Source organism: Salmo salar, chromosome 07, assembly GCF_965601325.2.
Source record: "Salmo salar chromosome 07, fSalSal1, whole genome shotgun sequence".
In the NCBI taxonomy this organism is placed as follows: Eukaryota; Metazoa; Chordata; class Actinopteri; order Salmoniformes; family Salmonidae; genus Salmo; species Salmo salar.
Genome location: NC_138297.1, coordinates 48,477,501 through 48,493,642, shown reverse-complemented (window position 1 = coordinate 48,493,642; position 16,142 = coordinate 48,477,501). Strand labels below are relative to the sequence as shown.

At 44.4% G+C, this 16,142-nt stretch overlaps 1 protein-coding gene across 1 annotated transcript in view; it reads right to left on the bottom strand.

Moving 5' to 3' along the window:
- Positions 1-16,142, bottom strand: part of LOC106609337 (CUGBP Elav-like family member 2) — a 123,022-nt gene that overhangs the window by 106,353 nt on the left and 527 nt on the right. The gene's annotated exons all lie outside the window — the stretch shown is intronic.

Here is a 16,142-nt window from a genome sequence, read left to right as displayed (position 1 = left end):
GAAAGCAACAGTCTAATTGAAAACAGTATTGGTATTGTTGAATTGGATTTTCATAATAGCAAGCTAGGTCTGATGGTTTGGTTAGCTGTAAACTGTGTATGTGATGAATACATCTGATTTGATTGTGTTTTTATCCCCCCACCCGAGCGTCTGCTCAGGGCAAGGTCTCCCTTCTTCGCTCTCTCCCCCCAACCCTTCTCTCCAAACTCTCTCACCTCAGGCTGGGGTACAGCTGCCCAACAACACAGATCGATCACATCATGTAAGAGGGAGAGAGAGAGAGGGAGGGGGAGAGAGAGAGAGGAGAGAGAGAGAGAGAGAGAGAGAGAGAGAGAGAGAGAGAGAGAGAGATGGAGAACACATCACGCAGGACTAACATAGATCTGAACCAACCTCTCTAACGTACCTTGCAGCAGGAGTTCAGACAGTTCAAACACCTCCGTAAGACAGAATAACCACTAGCGTTACATCATCAAAGTGAGACACTCCCAAAATAATAATCATCATCCTTCCGCTGCAGCTTCCCTGCTCCGCTTCTTTCTCTCACCCAAAGGATTGTGGGTAACAGCGTGCTACACTCGTGATGAGTGTCTGTTTTTGAGACGTGAATATTTCATGTGAGTTCATGAATAAAGCAGGAGAGCAAGCAGCTGTGATTGAGGCTAAGTGGACATGGGAGGAACCTGCTACAGGCCAGCTACACACAGACAGACAAACGCTCAAACGCTACACACGATGTGTAAGTCAACTTAAATAGTAATAGAGGAGGTATTTCTGTTCTCTAAACACAGACCCCCTCCCTCTCAGTCAGCCATCTATATTGGTCTGGTTCATGTTTGGAACATGTTCTAGAGTGTTCTAGAGTGTCCAGACTCTCTCCTTCAATCTGATTGGCTGGTTGGTACGGTTCAGTAGGTCTACCTGTGAAGCTGCTTCCCTATATTAATAAATGCCCCATGACCTGTTTAACGCACGCACGCACGCACGCACACACACACGCGCACACACACACACACACACACACACACACACACACACACACACACACACACACACACACACACACACACACACACACACACACACACAGGTTTTTCTAAGACATTCCGAACAAGTCTCTGGCTGTTGAGCAAATAGCACGTGACTTGAGGGGTGACCCTCATACCCTGATGGCTGAACTGTAGCTCCGGTCTGCCTCAGGGGTCTGGTCTACACGCCTTTAAACTGAACTGGGAGACTGTCTAATTTGACCCTGTCCCCTTACTGCACTTCCTCAGCTGTCTGGACAGTCTGGACAGTATCACACCAGAAAACACTGTGCATTGTTGAGCTCAAATGATCTGAGTCGCAAGAAACCGTTCAAAACAACAATACAGCATGGAAACTTCACAGTAAAGGCTGAGCTGGCCTTGGCTGTTCCTTGCTATGCTATACTGCTGTGTGTTTGGCTAGCCAGACTGTCCTGTGTTGTGTTAGCCATAGACCTGTAGTCCCATGTTGGCAGTAATCTGGGAGAACTATGGAATAATCCATCCTGTATTAGCTAGACCCTTAGTGTCTCTGTTATATTATTACTGAAGGTAATACACTGTTAAACATCACTAGCAGGGGTAAAACACTGTCTGTACACACCTCCCCCACAAACACCCACATAGGTACACATTCAGTGGTACAGTGTCCTGTATGGGTGTAGGAGGATAGAGGCTGTCCAAAACACTGTCCAGTCCAGCTGTAGTGCAACAGAGCGCGCTCCGGCTGTAATTGGCCATCGCCACGGTGACAGAGAGGAGTTAAAATAAAGCCGGCTGGCTGTGGACCCTCCATTCATTACATATCCCTCTCTCCTTCCCTCCATCTCCATCCAATCTGTGCTGCCCTCTTTCTTTCTCTCACTCCCTCTCACACTCTCCGCCTCCCCTAACCACCTTCTCCCTGCACCCCTCCCTCTATCCCCCCTCCCTCTCTCGCCACCCCCCCTCCTCCCCTCTGTTATTTTCCTCATTAAAGTGGGACCCAGGCAGTAGCGGTCACTGCCTCTCATTTATTTTCATTTGAAACTGGTGCAGCTCCACTGATCCTCTGGGGCTGAGCAGAGAGAGAGCAGGATGGTGTCATTCTGATAACAACCACCCAGCACACACACACACACACACACACACACACACACACACACACACACACACACACACACACACACACACACACACACACACACACACACACACACACACACACACACACACACACGACACACACACACACACAGGTGTGCACGCACGCACACACACACACACACACAAGCACAGATGCACGTATACAGACACACTCTGATGCAAACACACACACACACACACCTACAAGCTCACAGCCACAGCTCATTCACTCCCTTGCTCTCACACATGCACTCTTACCCTCTCGCTGGTGTGTGTGAGTGTGTGTGAGAGTGTGTTGATACTGGGTGTTACTTCCAGATGGGGAATCTCTTATTAAGCATAATCGTATTAGACTGATTGACTACTGATGAACTAACGACTATTGATCCAGAGAAGAGAGAGGGGCTGTATACAAAGCAGGACTGTGCTAGGGGACCGACCCAGGTGTAGCTGTGTGTGTGTGTGTGTGTGTGTGTGTGTGTGTGTGTGTGTGTGTGTGTGTGTGTGTGTGTGTGTGTGTGAGAGAGTGTGTCTGTGTGCAACGCATACACACACACACGTACCCATACATTCATAACCACCATGTACTAACTGACCCAGCCTGACTCTCCTTATTGAAAAGGTGGGCCGGCGATTAAATAGGGCGTAGTGATTCTGACGTGCTCTTTTCACTTTGCTGTAGCGGGTGGTTGGGCAGATTCATGAGGGCCCGGGGACTATTTTAGAGTCCATTGCCTCCACCTTCTCTGTTTCCTGAATAATGAGAGAGAGAGGTGCCATAACTGTGTTCTCTAAACCAACAGGAAGGGTCCTAAAAGGAGACTTCTACCCGATAGGCCATAAGGGAGGCACACTTAGAGAAGCACACTTGAAAGGGAGCGCTTGGTTTAATGCTGACTGGGCTTATAAAGGAGGCCCATCCATCCCTGTCTTGGTTTTATTGTCCCATAATAAAGCATTAATACACAAGGCTGATGGGTGATTTATTATTGTTTTACCACGTCTGGGCTGTGTTCATCAGTATGAGGCTAAGCCATGTTTTAAATAGCTATTAACTCTTAAAAGGTACATGTGGTTTATATTGCAAAAATACACCTCTATAAATCAGGGAGTAATGATAAAATGTGGAGGAGAGAGAGAGAGATTAAATGTGGAGGAAAAAGAGAGAGAGATTAAATGTGGAGGAGAGAGTGAGAGATATTACATGTGGAGGAGAGAGTGAGAGAGATTAAATGTGGAGGAGAGAGTGAGAGAGAGATTAAATGTGGAGGAGAGAGAGAGAGATTAAATGTGGAGGAGAGAGAGAGAGATTAAATGTGGAGGAGAGAGAGAGAGATTAAATGTGGAGGAGAGAGAGAGATTAAATGTGGAGGAGAGAGAGAGATTAAATGTGGAGGAGAGAGAGATTAAATGTGGAGGAGAGAGAGAGATTAAATGTGGAGGAGAGAGTGAGAGAGAGGTTAAATGTGGAGGAGAGAGAGAGAGAGATTAAATGTGGAGGAGAGAGAGAGATTAAATGTGGAGGAGAGAGAGAGAGAGAGATTAAATGTGGAGGAGAGAGAGATATTACATGTGGAGGAGAGAGTGAGAGAGAGGTTAAATGTGGAGGAGAGAGAGAGAGATTAAATGTGGAGGAGAGAGAGAGAGATATTAAATGTGGAGGAGAGAGAGAGAGATATTAAATGTGGAGGAGAGAGAGAGAGATTAAATGTGGAGGAGAGAGAGAGATTCAATGTGGAGGAGAGAGAGAGATTAAATGTCGAGGAGAGAGAGAGAGATTAAATGTGGAGGAGAGAGAGATATTACATGTGGAGGAGAGAGTGAGAGAGAGGTTAAATGTGGAGGAGAGAGAGAGATTAAATGTGGAGGAGAGAGAGAGATTAAATGTGGAGGAGAGAGAGAGATTAAATGTGGAGGAGAGAGAGATTAAATGTGGAGGAGAGAGAGAGAGATTAAATGTGGAGGAGAGAGAGAGAGAGATTACATGTGGAGGAGAGAGTGAGAGAGAGGTTAAATGTGGAGGAGAGAGAGAGAGAGATATTAAATGTGGAGGAGAGAGAGAGAGAGAGATTAAATGTGGAGGAGAGAGAGAGAGATTAAATGTGGAGGAGAGAGAGAGAGAGAGATTAAATGTGGAGGAGAGAGAGATATTACATGTGGAGGAGAGAGTGAGAGAGAGGTTAAATGTGGAGGAGAGAGAGAGATTAAATGTGGAGGAGAGAGAGAGATTAAATGTGGAGGAGAGAGTGAGAGAGAGATTAAATGTGGAGGAGAGAGTGAGAGAGAGGGTAAATGTGAAGGAGAGAGAGAGATTAAATGTGGAGGAGAGAGAGAGAGATTACATGTGGAGGAGAGAGAGAGATATTCAATGTGGAGGAGAGAGAGAGAGAGATTACATGTGGAGGAGAGAGTGAGAGAGGGGTTAAATGTGGAGGAGAGAGAGAGAGAGATTAAATGTGGAGGAGAGAGAGAGAGAGATTAAATGTGGAGGAGAGAGAGATATTACATGTGGAGGAGAGAGTGAGAGAGAGGTTAAATGTGGAGGAGAGAGAGAGATTAAATGTGGAGGAGAGAGAGAGATTAAATGTGGAGGAGAGAGAGAGAGAGAGATTAAATGTGGAGGAGAGAGAGAGATTAAATGTGGAGGAGAGAGAGAGAGATTAAATGTGGAGGAGAGAGAGAGAGAGATTACATGTGGAGGAGAGAGTGAGAGAGATTACATGTGGAGGAGAGAGAGAGAGGTTAAATGTGGAGGAGAGAGAGAGATTAAATGTGGAGGAGAGAGATATTACATGTGGAGGAGAGAGTGAGAGAGAGGTTAAATGTGGAGGAGAGAGAGAGATTAAATGTGGAGGAGAGAGAGAGATTAAATGTGGAGGAGAGAGAGAGATTAAATGTGGAGGAGAGAGAGAGAGAGAGATTAAATGTGGAGGAGAGAGAGAGAGATTAAATGTGGAGGAGAGAGAGAGAGAGATTAAATGTGGAGGAGAGAGAGAGAGAGATTAAATGTGGAGGAGAGAGTGAGATTAAATGTGGAGGAGAAGGTGAGATTAAATGTGGAGGAGAGAGTGAGAGAGAGGTTAAATGTGGAGGAGAGAGAGAGAGAGATTAAATATGGAGGAGAGAGAGAGAGAGATTAAATATGGAGGAGAGAGAGAGAGATTAAATGTGGAGGAGAGAGAGAGATTAAATGTGGAGGAGAGAGAGATATTACATGTGGAGGAGAGAGTGAGAGAGAGGTTAAATGTGGAGGAGAGAGAGAGATTAAATGTGGAGGAGAGAGAGAGATTAAATGTGGAGGAGAGAGAGAGAGAGAGATTAAATGTGGAGGAGAGAGAAAGAGAGATTAAATGTGGAGGAGAGAGAGAGAGAGAGATTAAATGTGGAGGAGAGAGTGAGAGAGAGATTAAATGTGGAGGAGAGAGTGAGAGAGAGGGTAAATGTGGAGGAGAGAGAGAGATTAAATGTGGAGGAGAGAGAGAGAGATTACATGTGGAGGAGAGAGAGAGAGAGAGATTAAATGTGGAGGAGAGAGAGATATTACATGTGGAGGAGAGAGTGAGAGAGAGGTTAAATGTGGAGGAGAGAGAGAGATTAAATGTGGAGGAGAGAGAGAGATTAAATGTGGAGGAGAGAGAGAGAGAGATTAAGGAGAGAGAGATATGTTAAATGTGGAGGAGAGAGAGAGAGATTAAATGTGGAGGAGAGAGAGATTAAATGTGGAGGAGAGAGAGATTAAATGTGGAGGAGAGAGAGAGATTAAATGTGGAGGAGAGAGAGATATTACATGTGGAGGAGAGAGTGAGAGAGAGGTTAAATGTGGAGGAGAGAGAGAGAGAGATTAAATGTGGAGGAGAGAGAGAGAGATTAAATGTGGAGGAGAGAGAGAGAGATTAAATGTGGAGGAGAGAGAGAGAGAGATTAAATGTGGAGGAGAGAGAGAGATTAAATGTGGAGGAGAGAGAGATATTACATGTGGAGGAGAGAGTGAGAGAGAGGTTAAATGTGGAGGAGAGAGAGAGATTAAATGTGGAGGAGAGAGAGAGATTAAATGTGGAGGAGAGAGAGAGAGAGAGATTAAATGTGGAGGAGAGAGAAAGAGAGATTAAATGTGGAGGAGAGAGAGAGAGAGAGAGAGAGATTAAATGTGGAGGAGAGAGTGAGAGAGAGATTAAATGTGGAGGAGAGAGTGAGAGAGAGGGTAAATGTGGAGGAGAGAGAGGGATTAAATGTGGAGGAGAGAGAGAGAGATTACATGTGGAGGAGAGAGAGAGAGAGAGATTAAATGTGGAGGAGAGAGAGATATTACATGTGGAGGAGAGAGTGAGAGAGAGGTTAAATGTGGAGGAGAGAGAGAGATTAAATGTGGAGGAGAGAGAGAGATTAAATGTGGAGGAGAGAGAGAGAGAGAGAGATTAAATGTGGAGGAGAGAGAGAGAGAGATTAAGGAGAGAGAGAGATTAAATGTGAAGGAGAGAGAGATTAAATGTGGAGGAGAGAGAGAGATTAAATGTGGAGGAGAGAGAGATATTACATGTGGAGGAGAGAGTGAGAGAGAGGTTAAATGTGGAGGAGAGAGAGAGAGAGATTAAATGTGGAGGAGAGAGAGAGATTAAATGTGGAGGAGAGAGAGAGAGAGAGATTAAATGTGGAGGAGAGAGAGAGAGAGGTTAAATGTGGAGGAGAGAGAGAGAGATTAAATGTGGAGGAGAGAGAGAGAGAGATTAAATGTGGAGGAGAGAGAGAGATTAAATGTGGAGGAGAGAGAGAGAGAGAGATTAAATGTGGAGGAGAGAGAGAGATTAAATGTGGAGGAGAGAGAGAGAGATTACATGTGGAGGAGAGAGAGAGATATTCAATGTGGAGGAGAGAGAGAGAGAGATTACATGTGGAGGAGAGAGTGAGAGAGGGGTTAAATGTGGAGGAGAGAGAGAGAGAGATTAAATGTGGAGGAGAGAGAGAGAGAGATTAAATGTGGAGGAGAGAGAGATATTACATGTGGAGGAGAGAGTGAGAGAGAGGTTAAATGTGGAGGAGAGAGAGAGATTAAATGTGGAGGAGAGAGAGAGATTAAATGTGGAGGAGAGAGAGAGAGAGAGATTAAATGTGGAGGAGAGAGAGAGATTAAATGTGGAGGAGAGAGAGAGAGATTAAATGTGGAGGAGAGAGAGAGAGAGATTACATGTGGAGGAGAGAGTGAGAGAGATTACATGTGGAGGAGAGAGAGAGAGGTTAAATGTGGAGGAGAGAGAGAGATTAAATGTGGAGGAGAGAGATATTACATGTGGAGGAGAGAGTGAGAGAGAGGTTAAATGTGGAGGAGAGAGAGAGATTAAATGTGGAGGAGAGAGAGAGATTAAATGTGGAGGAGAGAGAGAGATTAAATGTGGAGGAGAGAGAGAGAGAGAGATTAAATGTGGAGGAGAGAGAGAGAGATTAAATGTGGAGGAGAGAGAGAGAGAGATTAAATGTGGAGGAGAGAGAGAGAGAGATTAAATGTGGAGGAGAGAGTGAGATTAAATGTGGAGGAGAAGGTGAGATTAAATGTGGAGGAGAGAGTGAGAGAGAGGTTAAATGTGGAGGAGAGAGAGAGAGAGATTAAATATGGAGGAGAGAGAGAGAGAGATTAAATATGGAGGAGAGAGAGAGAGATTAAATGTGGAGGAGAGAGAGAGATTAAATGTGGAGGAGAGAGAGATATTACATGTGGAGGAGAGAGTGAGAGAGAGGTTAAATGTGGAGGAGAGAGAGAGATTAAATGTGGAGGAGAGAGAGAGATTAAATGTGGAGGAGAGAGAGAGAGAGAGATTAAATGTGGAGGAGAGAGAAAGAGAGATTAAATGTGGAGGAGAGAGAGAGAGAGAGATTAAATGTGGAGGAGAGAGTGAGAGAGAGATTAAATGTGGAGGAGAGAGTGAGAGAGAGGGTAAATGTGGAGGAGAGAGAGAGATTAAATGTGGAGGAGAGAGAGAGAGATTACATGTGGAGGAGAGAGAGAGAGAGAGATTAAATGTGGAGGAGAGAGAGATATTACATGTGGAGGAGAGAGTGAGAGAGAGGTTAAATGTGGAGGAGAGAGAGAGATTAAATGTGGAGGAGAGAGAGAGATTAAATGTGGAGGAGAGAGAGAGAGAGATTAAGGAGAGAGAGATATGTTAAATGTGGAGGAGAGAGAGAGAGATTAAATGTGGAGGAGAGAGAGATTAAATGTGGAGGAGAGAGAGATTAAATGTGGAGGAGAGAGAGAGATTAAATGTGGAGGAGAGAGAGATATTACATGTGGAGGAGAGAGTGAGAGAGAGGTTAAATGTGGAGGAGAGAGAGAGAGAGATTAAATGTGGAGGAGAGAGAGAGAGATTAAATGTGGAGGAGAGAGAGAGAGATTAAATGTGGAGGAGAGAGAGAGAGAGATTAAATGTGGAGGAGAGAGAGAGATTAAATGTGGAGGAGAGAGAGATATTACATGTGGAGGAGAGAGTGAGAGAGAGGTTAAATGTGGAGGAGAGAGAGAGATTAAATGTGGAGGAGAGAGAGAGATTAAATGTGGAGGAGAGAGAGAGAGAGAGATTAAATGTGGAGGAGAGAGAAAGAGAGATTAAATGTGGAGGAGAGAGAGAGAGAGAGAGAGAGATTAAATGTGGAGGAGAGAGTGAGAGAGAGATTAAATGTGGAGGAGAGAGTGAGAGAGAGGGTAAATGTGGAGGAGAGAGAGGGATTAAATGTGGAGGAGAGAGAGAGAGATTACATGTGGAGGAGAGAGAGAGAGAGAGATTAAATGTGGAGGAGAGAGAGATATTACATGTGGAGGAGAGAGTGAGAGAGAGGTTAAATGTGGAGGAGAGAGAGAGATTAAATGTGGAGGAGAGAGAGAGATTAAATGTGGAGGAGAGAGAGAGAGAGAGAGATTAAATGTGGAGGAGAGAGAGAGAGAGATTAAGGAGAGAGAGAGATTAAATGTGAAGGAGAGAGAGATTAAATGTGGAGGAGAGAGAGAGATTAAATGTGGAGGAGAGAGAGATATTACATGTGGAGGAGAGAGTGAGAGAGAGGTTAAATGTGGAGGAGAGAGAGAGAGAGATTAAATGTGGAGGAGAGAGAGAGATTAAATGTGGAGGAGAGAGAGAGAGAGAGATTAAATGTGGAGGAGAGAGAGAGAGAGGTTAAATGTGGAGGAGAGAGAGAGAGATTAAATGTGGAGGAGAGAGAGAGAGAGATTAAATGTGGAGGAGAGAGAGAGATTAAATGTGGAGGAGAGAGAGAGAGAGAGATTAAATGTGGAGGAGAGAGAGAGATTAAATGTGGAGGAGAGAGAGAGAGAGATTAAATGTGGAGGAGAGAGAGAGAGATTACATGTGGAGGAGAGAGTGAGAGAGATTACATGTGGAGGAGAGAGAGAGAGGTTAAATGTGGAGGAGAGAGAGAGAGAGATTAAATGTGGAGGAGAGAGATATTACATGTGGAGGAGAGAGTGAGAGAGAGGTTAAATGTGGAGGAGAGAGAGAGATTAAATGTGGAGGAGAGAGAGAGATTAAATGTGGAGGAGAGAGAGAGATTAAATGTGGAGGAGAGAGAGAGATTAAATGTGGAGGAGAGAGAGAGAGAGAGATTAAATGTGGAGGAGAGAGAGAGAGAGATTAAATGTGGAGGAGAGAGAGAGAGAGATTAAATGTGGAGGAGAGAGTGAGATTAAATGTGGAGGAGAGAGTGAGAGAGAGGTTAAATGTGGAGGAGAGAGGGAGAGAGATTAAATATGGAGGAGAGAGAGAGAGATTAAATGTGGAGGAGAGAGAGAGATTAAATGTGGAGGAGAGAGAGAGATTAAATGTGGAGGAGAGAGAGATATTACATGTGGAGGAGAGAGTGAGAGAGAGGTTAAATGTGGAGGAGAGAAAGAGATTAAATGTGGAGGAGAGAGAGAGATTAAATGTGGAGGAGAGAGAGAGAGAGAGATTAAATGTGGAGGAGAGAGAAAGAGAGATTAAATGTGGAGGAGAGAGAAAGAGAGATTAAATGTGGAGGAGAGAGAGAGAGAGATTAAATGTGGAGGAGAGAGTGAGAGAGAGATTAAATGTGGAGGAGAGAGTGAGAGAGAGGGTAAATGTGGAGGAGAGAGAGAGATTAAAAGTGGAGGAGAGAGAGAGAGATTACATGTGGAGGAGAGAGAGAGAGAGAGATTAAATGTGGAGGAGAGAGAGATATTACATGTGGAGGAGAGAGTGAGAGAGAGGTTAAATGTGGAGGAGAGAGAGAGATTAAATGTGGAGGAGAGAGAGAGATTAAATGTGGAGGAGAGAGAGAGAGAGATTAAGGAGAGAGAGATATGTTAAATGTGGAGGAGAGAGAGAGATTAAATGTGGAGGAGAGAGAGATTAAATGTGGAGGAGAGAGAGATTAAATGTGGAGGAGAGAGAGAGATTAAATGTGGAGGAGAGAGAGATATTACATGTGGAGGAGAGAGTGAGAGAGAGGTTAAATGTGGAGGAGAGAGAGAGAGAGATTAAATGTGGAGGAGAGAGAGAGAGATTAAATGTGGAGGAGAGAGAGAGAGATTAAATGTGGAGGAGAGAGAGAGAGATTAAATGTGGAGGAGAGAGAGAGATTAAATGTGGAGGAGAGAGAGATATTACATGTGGAGGAGAGAGTGAGAGAGAGGTTAAATGTGGAGGAGAGAGAGATTAAATGTGGAGGAGAGAGAGAGATTAAATGTGGAGGAGAGAGAGAGAGAGAGATTAAATGTGGAGGAGAGAGAAAGAGAGATTAAATGTGGAGGAGAGAGAGAGAGAGAGAGAGATTAAATGTGGAGGAGAGAGTGAGAGAGAGATTAAATGTGGAGGAGAGAGTGAGAGAGAGGGTAAATGTGGAGGAGAGAGAGAGATTAAATGTGGAGGAGAGAGAGAGAGATTACATGTGGAGGAGAGAGAGAGAGAGAGATTAAATGTGGAGGATAGAGAGATATTACATGTGGAGGAGAGAGTGAGAGAGAGGTTAAATGTGGAGGAGAGAGAGAGATTAAATGTGGAGGAGAGAGAGAGATTAAATGTGGAGGAGAGAGAGAGAGAGAGAGATTAAATGTGGAGGAGAGAGAGAGAGAGATTAAGGAGAGAGAGAGATTAAATGTGGAGGAGAGAGAGATTAAATGTGGAGGAGAGAGAGAGATTAAATGTGGAGGAGAGAGAGAGAGAGAGATTAAATGTGGAGGAGAGAGAGAGATTAAATGTGGAGGAGAGAGAGACATTAAATGTGGAGGAGAGAGAGAGAGAGATTAAATGTGGAGGAGAGAGAGAGAGATTACATGTGGAGGAGAGAGTGAGAGAGATTACATGTGGAGGAGAGAGAGAGAGGTTAAATGTGGAGGAGAGAGAGAGAGAGATTAAATGTGGAGGAGAGAGATATTACATGTGGAGGAGAGAGTGAGAGAGAGGTTAAATGTGGAGGAGAGAGAGAGATTAAATGTGGAGGAGAGAGAGAGATTAAATGTGGAGGAGAGAGAGAGATTAAATGTGGAGGAGAGAGAGAGATTAAATGTGGAGGAGAGAGAGAGAGAGAGATTAAATGTGGAGGAGAGAGAGAGAGAGATTAAATGTGGAGGAGAGAGAGAGAGAGATTAAATGTGGAGGAGAGAGTGAGATTAAATGTGGAGGAGAGAGTGAGAGAGAGGTTAAATGTGGAGGAGAGAGGGAGAGAGATTAAATATGGAGGAGAGAGAGAGAGATTAAATGTGGAGGAGAGAGATTAAATGTGGAGGAGAGAGAGAGATTAAATGTGGAGGAGAGAGAGATATTACATGTGGAGGAGAGAGTGAGAGAGAGGTTAAATGTGGAGGAGAGAGAGAGATTAAATGTGGAGGAGAGAGAGAGATTAAATGTGGAGGAGAGAGAGAGATTAAATGTGGAGGAGAGAGAAAGAGAGATTAAATGTGGAGGAGAGAGAGAGAGAGAGAGAGATTAAATGTGGAGGAGAGAGTGAGAGAGAGATTAAATGTGGAGGAGAGAGTGAGAGAGAGGGTAAATGTGGAGGAGAGAGAGAGATTAAATGTGGAGGAGAGAGAGAGAGATTACATGTGGAGGAGAGAGAGAGAGAGAGAGAGATTAAATGTGGAGGAGAGAGAGATATTACATGTGGAGGAGAGAGTGAGAGAGAGGTTAAATGTGGAGGAGAGAGAGAGATTAAATGTGGAGGAGAGAGAGAGATTAAATGTGGAGGAGAGAGAGAGAGAGAGATTAAATGTGGAGGAGAGAGAGAGAGAGATTAAGGAGAGAGAGATATGTTAAATGTGGAGGAGAGAGAGAGAGATTAAATGTGGAGGAGAGAGAGATTAAATGTGGAGGAGAGAGAGAGATTAAATGTGGAGGAGAGAGAGATTACATGTGGAGGAGAGAGTGAGAGAGAGGTTAAATGTGGAGGAGAGAGAGAGAGAGATTAAATGTGGAGGAGAGAGAGAGAGATTAAATGTGGAGGAGAGAGAGAGAGAGATTAAATGTGGAGGAGAGAGAGATATTACATGTGGAGGAGAGAGTGAGAGAGAGGTTAAATGTGGAGGAGAGAGAGAGCGAGATTAAATGTGGAGGAGAGAGAGAGAGAGAGATTAAATGTGGAGGAGAGAGAGAGATTAAATGTGGAGGAGAGAGAGAGATTAAATGTGGAGGAGAGAGAGAGAGATTAAATGTGGAGGAGAGAGAGAGAGAGATTACATGTGGAGGAGAGAGTGAGAGAGATTACATGTGGAGGAGAGAGTGAGAGAGAGGTTAAATGTGGAGGAGAGAGAGAGATTAAATGTGGAGGAGAGAGAGAGATTAAATGTGGAGGAGAGAGAGAGATTAAATGTGGAGGAGAGAGAGAGAGATTAAATGTGGAGGAGAGAGAGATTACATGTGGAGGAGAGAGTGAGAGAGAGGTTAAATGTGGAGGAGAGAGAGAGAGAGATTAAATGTGGAGGAGAGAGAGAGAGAGAGATTAAATGTGGAGAGAGAGAGATATTACATGTGGAGGAGAGAGTGAGAGAGAGGTTAAATGTGGAGGAGAGAGAGAGATTAAATGTGGAGGAGAGAGAGAGAGAGATTAAATGTGGAGGAGAGAGAGAGAGAGATTAAATGTGGAGGAGAGAGAGAGAGAGATTAAATGTGGAGGAGAGAGAGAGAGAGATTAAATGTGGAGGAGAGAGAGAGAGAGAGATTAAATGTGGAGGAGAGAGAGAGAGAGAGATTAAATGTGGAGGAGAGAGTGAGAGAGAGATTAAATGTGGAGGAGAGAGTGAGAGAGAGGGTAAATGTGGAGGAGAGAGAGAGAGAGATTACATGTGGAGGAGAGAGAGAGAGATTAAATGTGGAGGAGAGAGAGAGAGAGATTACATGTGGAGGAGAGAGTGAGAGAGATTACATGTGGAGGAGAGAGTGAGAGAGAGGTTAAATGTGGAGGAGAGAGAGAGAGAGATTAAATGTGGAGGAGAGAGAGAGAGAGATTAAATGTGGAGGAGAGAGAGAGAGAGATTAAATGTGGAGGAGAGAGTGAGATTAAATGTGGAGGAGAGAGTGAGAGAGAGGTTAAATGTGGAGGAGAGAGAGAGAGAGATTAAATGTGGAGGAGAGAGAGAGAGAGATTAAATGTGGAGGAGAGAGAGAGAGAGAGATTAAATGTGGAGGAGAGAGAGAGAGAGAGATTAAATGTGGAGGAGAGAGTGAGAGAGAGATTAAATGTGGAGGAGAGAGTGAGAGAGAGGGTAAATGTGGAGGAGAGAGAGAGAGAGATTACATGTGGAGGAGAGAGAGAGAGATTAAATGTGGAGGAGAGAGAGAGAGAGATTACATGTGGAGGAGAGAGTGAGAGAGATTACATGTGGAGGAGAGAGTGAGAGAGAGGTTAAATGTGGAGGAGAGAGAGAGAGAGATTAAATGTGGAGGAGAGAGAGAGAGAGATTAAATGTGGAGGAGAGAGAGAGAGAGATTAAATGTGGAGGAGAGAGTGAGATTAAATGTGGAGGAGAGAGTGAGAGAGAGGTTAAATGTGGAGGACAGAGAGAGAGAGATTAAATGTGGAGGAGAGAGAGAGAGATTAAATGTGGAGGAGAGAGAGAGATTAAATGTGGAGGAGAGAGAGAGATTAAATGTGGAGGAGAGAGAGATATTACATGTGGAGGAGAGAGTGAGAGAGAGGTTAAATGTGGAGGAGAGAGAGAGATTAAATGTGCAGGAGAGAGAGAGATTAAATGTGGAGGAGAGAGAGAGAGGTTAAATGTGGAGGAGAGAGAGAGAGATTAAATGTGGAGGAGAGAGAGAGATTAAATGTGGAGGAGAGAGAGAGAGATTAAATGTGGAGGAGAGAGAGAGATTAAATGTGGAGGAGAGAGAGAGGTTAAATGTGGAGGAGAGAGAGAGGTTAAATGTGGAGGAGAGAGTGAGAGAGAGATTAAATGTGGAGGAGAGAGAGAGAGATTAAATGTGGAGGAGAGAGAGAGATTAAATGTGGAGGAGAGAGAGAGATTAAATGTGGAGGAGAGATATTAAATGTGGAGGAGAGAGTGAGAGAGAGGTTAAATGTGGAGGAGAGAGAGATTAAATGTGGAGGAGAGAGAGAGAGATTAAATGTGGAGGAGAGAGAGAGAGATTAAATGTGGAGGAGAGAGAGAGATTAAATGTGGAGGAGAGATATTAAATGTGGAGGAGAGAGAGATATTACATGTGGAGGAGAGAGAGAGATTAAATGTGGAGGAGAGAGAGAGAGATTAAATGTGGAGGAGAGAGAGAGAGATTAAATGTGGAGGAGAGAGAGATATTACATGTGGAGGAGAGAGAGATATTACATGTGGAGGAGAGAGAGATATTACATGTGGAGGAGAGAGAGAGAGAGAGAGAGAGTAAATGTGGAGGAGAGAGAGAGATTAAATGTGGAGGAGAGAGAGAGATTAAATGTGGAGGTGAGAGAGAGATTAAATGTGGAGGAGAGAGAGAGAGATTAAATGTGGAGGAGAGAGAGAGATTAAATGTGGAGGAGAGAGAGAGAGATTAAATGTGGAGGAGAGAGAGATATTACATGTGGAGGAGAGAGTGAGAGAGAGGTTAAATGTGGAGGAGAGAGAGAGAGAGAGAGATTAAATGTGGAGGAGAGAGAGATATTACATGTGGAGGAGAGAGTGAGAGAGAGGTTAAATGTGGAGGAGAGAGAGAGATTAAATGTGGAGGAGAGAGAGAGAGATTAAATGTGGAGGAGAGAGAGATAGTGAGTACGGCAGACTGAAGTGGCTGGCTGGCAGACTTATTGTTTGTCTGTGTCTGTCTCTTTGGAGCTGGATGTTTCTGTAACCGCCCCATTGTCCCCCCCTCTTCCTCACCTCCCTCCTTTTTTCCCTCACTCTCTCTCTGACTGAGATCCAAATAAACAAAGCAGACATCTTTCAACAACCCCCAAAAAATTCCGGAAACGAGGGAGAGAGGGATAAGAGAGATGGAAAAAGAGAGAGATACAGAGAAGGAGAGGTTGGAGATTCTGTTGATCAAACATGAAAAGGTTTTGTCTGTTTTTGATAAATATGACGGCGGAATGAAACAGGCACATTTTTCACCCAGAATCCAAATATGGAGTCTAGTCTACCCTCTTTCTCTCTATTCTCCTGCTTTCCACCCTGCCCGCCCCACCTCTCCTCTCCTCTCCTCTCCTCTCCTCTCCTCTCCTCTCCTCTCCTCTCCTCTCCTCTCCTCTCCTCTCCTCTCCTCTCCTCTCTGGATTACAGCGAGTAGTATAAACACAGTCCTGATCCACCGCCCCGTTCCCTGGCCAGCCTCCACCCCCTAGAGAGGGATAAAGCCCCTCACATCGTCCCTACCACCCCTCCGCTTACCCCTCCATGACTCACATACAGAGAGAGGAGGCATGAAAAAGGAGGATGGGTTGGAGAGGAAAAGAGAGCAAGAGAGGCACAAGCATTGGATTTTACACTTGAACAAATGAACAGTCGCAGGACAGAAAGGAGGGATACCTAAACAGAACAACAAGCGA